The sequence below is a fragment of the Cryptomeria japonica genome, unplaced genomic scaffold (assembly GCF_030272615.1).
Source record: "Cryptomeria japonica unplaced genomic scaffold, Sugi_1.0 HiC_scaffold_734, whole genome shotgun sequence".
Classification (NCBI taxonomy): Eukaryota; Viridiplantae; Streptophyta; class Pinopsida; order Cupressales; family Cupressaceae; genus Cryptomeria; species Cryptomeria japonica.
In genome coordinates, this window is record NW_026729510.1 from 1 (window position 1) to 3,976 (window position 3,976).

Sequence of the window (3,976 nt, forward strand, 5' to 3'; positions counted from 1 at the left end):
GGTGCTGCGTGCACGTTGTCGGAGCCCGGTTTGCCCCGGGTGCGCACCTCGCGTGCACCTTCGTCGGGGTGGGCACCTTGGCTGGGTTTGCCCCGGCTGCGCTCCGAAGCGGGGTTATTGGAGCGCCGCCTCTTTTTTTGTCGGAGCGTTTGGTGGGGTTTCTCGCATTGGCTCTTCCCAGGCCCGGTTGCCACCCTGGCGCGCACGAAGTCGGAAGTAGGGTTAATTGCCCGGGTGCGCACCTTTGCCAGGGTGGGCACCTTACCTGGGCTGTGCACCCGGGCGGGCTCAAGATGGCACCCGCGTTCCGTTTTTTTCACTATCTTTCAAAACGGAAATTTTAAAATCTCCTCTTTTTTTTGCCTTTTCTGGAAATTAGTGAAGGCAGCGCATCAAAGGTGCGCACCTCGCTGCCCACCTTGGTGTGCTCTGAGGTGCGCACCCGGGAGCGCTACGAAGTGTGCTCCAAGGTGCGGCGTGCACGTTGTCGGAGCCCGGTTTGCCCCGGGTGCGCACCTCGCCTGCACCTTGGCCGGGGTGGGCACCCTGGCTGGGTTTGCCCAGGGTGCGCTCCGAAGCGGGGTTACTGGAGCGCCCCCTCTTTTTTTGTCAGAGCGTTTGGTGGGGTTTCTCGCATTGGCTCTTCCCAGGCCCGGTTGTTGGGTGCGCTCCCACCCTGGCGCGCGCGAAGTTGGAAGTTGGGTTAATTGCCCGGGCGCGCACCTTCGCCAGGGTGGGCACCTTGGTGCGCACACCTTGGCTGGGCTGCGCACCAGGGCGGGCTCAAGATGGCACCAGCATTCCCTTTTTCTCACTATCTTTCAAAACGGAAATTTTAAAATCTCGTTTTCTTTTGCCTTTTATGGAAATTAGTGAAGGCATCGCATCAAAGGTGCGCACCTCGCTGCCCACCTTGGTGTGCTCCGAGGTGCCCACCACGGTGCGCTCCGAGGTGCCCACCACGGTGCGCAACGCCGGTGCGAACCCGGGAGCGCCCCGATGTGTGCTCCAAGGTGCGGCGTGCACGAAGCCGGACCCCGGTTTGCCCCGGGTGCGCACCTCGCGTGCACCTTGGTGCGCACACCTTGGCTGGGTTGCGCGGCCTGGTGGGCACCATGGTGCGCACCAAGGAGCGCTCCGAAGTGTGCTCCAAGGTGCGGCGTGCACGAAGTCCTAGCCCGGTTTGCCCCGGGTGCGCACCTTCGCCGCGGTGGGCACCATGGCGTGCACGAAGTCGGAGCCCGGTTTGCCCCGGGTGCGCACCTCGCGTGCACCTTCGCCGGGGTGGGCACCTCGGCTGGGTTGCGCGCCCTGGTGCGCACCAAGGAGCGCTCCGAAGTGTGCTCCAAGGTGCGGCGTGCACGAAGTCGGAGCCCGGTTTGCCCCGGGTGCGCACCTTCGCCGCGGTGGGCACCCTGGTGCGCACCATGGCGTGCACGAAGTCGGAGCCCGGTTTGCCCCGGGTGCGCACCTCGCGTGCACCTTCGGCGGGGTTGCGCGCCCTGGTGCGCACCAAGGAGCGCTCCGAAGTGTGCTCCAAGGTGCGGCGTGCACGAAGTCGGAGCCCGGTTTGCCCCGGGTGCGCACCTCGCGTGCACCTTCGGCGGGGTTGCGCGCCCTGGTGGGCACCATGGTGCGCACCAAGGAGCGCTCCGAAGTGTGCTCCAAGGTGCGGCGTGCACGAAGTCGGAGCCCGGTTTGCCCCGGGTGCGCACCTCGCGTGCACCTTCGCCGCGGTGGGCACCATGGCGTGCACGAAGTCGGAGCCCGGTTTGCCCCGGGTGCGCACCTCGCGTGCACCTTCGCCGGGGTGGGCACCTCGGCTGGGTTGCGCGCCCTGGTGCGCACCAAGGAGCGCTCCGAAGTGTGCTCCAAGGTGCGGCGTGCACGAAGTCGGAGCCCGGTTTGCCCCGGGTGCGCACCTCGCGTGCACCTTCGCCGCGGTGGGCACCATGGCGTGCACGAAGTCGGAGCCCGGTTTGCCTCGGGTGCGCACCCCGCGTGCACCTTCGCCGGGGTGGGCACCTCGGCTGGGTTGCGCGCCCTGGTGCGCACCAAGGAGCGCTCCGAAGTGTGCTCCAAGGTGCGGCGTGCACGAAGTCGGAGCCCGGTTTGCCCCGGGTGCGCACCTCGCGTGCACCTTCGCCGCGGTGGGCACCTTGGCTGGGTTGGGCACCATTGAGCGCTCCGAAGTGTGCTCCAAGGTGCGCACCATGGCCCTCCAAGGTGCGCAGCATGGCGTGCACGAAGTCGGAGCCCGGTTTGCCCCGGGTGCGCACCTCGCGTGCACCTTCGCCAGGGTGGGCACCTCGGTGCGCACACCTTCTCAATGTTTTCTTGCCTTTTCTGGAAATTGGTGAAGGCAGCGCATCAAAGGTGCGCACCTCGGTGTGCTCCGAGGTGCGAACCCGAGAGCGCTCCGAGGTGCCCACGAAGTCGAAAGTCGGGTTAATTGCATTGTTTTCCCCGGGTGCGCTCCGAGGTGCGCAACATCGGTGCGCACCAAGGAGGGCTCCGAAGTGTGCTCCAAGGTGCGCACGATTCGGAGCTCGGTTTGCCCGGGGTGCGCACACCTTGGCTGGGTTGCGCACCCTTTGTGCGCTCCAAGGTGCGCACGAAGTCGGAGCTCGGTTTGCCCCGGGTGCGCACCTTCGCCAGGGTGCGCACCTTGATGCGCACGCCTTGGCTGGGCTGCGCACCTTGGTGGGCGCCATGGTGCGCACCTTTCGTGCGCTCCAAGGTGCGCACGAAGTCGGAGCTCGGTTTGCCCCGGGTGCGCACCTTGGTGGGCGCCATGGTGCACTCCGAGGTGCCCAAGATTGGTGCGCAACAAGGAGCGCTCCGAAGTGCGCTCCAAGGTGCGCAGGTGCGCGCGAAGTCGAAAGTTGGGTTAATTGTCCGGTTTGCCTCGGGTGCGCACCTTGCGTGCACCTTCGCCAGGGTGGGCGCCTTGGTGCGCACACCTTGGCTGGGCTGCGCACCCGGGCGCGCACACCTTGGCACCCGCGTTTCCTTCATTTTAAATTTTTTTTTTTTACAATCTCTCAAGTGGGAAATTCTATAATCTCAACTTTTTTTGCCTTTTCAGGAAACTTTTGAATGGAGCGCATCATTGGTGCGCTCCGAAGTGTGCTCCAAGGTGCGCACCTCTGGTGTGCTCCAAAGCTCTCTCCAGCTGCGTGCACCTGCCCCGGCCGCGCACCCGGCCCCGCCCAGCTTCGCTCACCTGTCCCGGGCGTCTGGTGCGGAACCTTAGAGTAAGAAACATCACCGTGCACCTTGGCCAACGTGCGCGACTCGACCGAGCGCGCACTGGCCGAGGTGCACACCGATTTCACCTGGGTGCGCGCGCAGCACCTCGGGCGCACCGGGGTGCGCGCACAACGCCCGGGTTGCACCGTGGCCTGTGTGCTCGGGGCGCCTCGGGTGCGCGCTCGGTGTCGCCCCCGCGCGCGCGGTAGTGCGGGCAGCGCACCCCGGCCCGGCCCGGCCCCGACGAGAACGCAAACGGGCAAAAGGTTTATTCAAATAGCATTGCGACGCCCGGCGAAAAACTAAGAAAGGGTGCAACACCGGGACTTCCCGGGAGGTCACCCATCCTAGTACTACTCCGGCCCAAGCGCGCTTAACTGCGGAGTTCTGATGGGATCCGGTGCACTAACGCTGGTATGATCGCACCCGTTATGAGCTTGTCGCAGTGTGTACTTAGCAAACCGCGACCCACGTGCGAATCCACCCCGGCCACCCACCCCCGTCGAGGTGCACACCCTCCCTCGCGAAGTGCGCCCCGTTCGCCAAGTGTGAGCCCTGCCCGGGTGCGCGCACCTTGCTAGGGCGTCGGGTGTGCACCCGGCCCGGCCTACGTGCGTGCACCTGGACGGGGCGTCGTGTGCGTGCAGTGTCCCGTCTGCAACGCGGTGCCCACACACCACCTCGGGCGCAACGACCTGCGCTCACATGTGGGCCGAGTGCACCT

The 3,976-nt window shown here is 65.8% G+C and overlaps 1 non-coding gene across 1 annotated transcript; it reads right to left on the minus strand.

Moving 5' to 3' along the window:
• Positions 1-3,561: 3,561 nt before the first annotated feature.
• LOC131872698 (5S ribosomal RNA) lies at positions 3,562-3,680 on the minus strand. Its single transcript, XR_009370809.1, has one exon. It is a non-coding gene; the product is annotated as a 5S ribosomal RNA (ribosomal RNA).
• Positions 3,681-3,976: the final 296 nt, after the last annotated feature.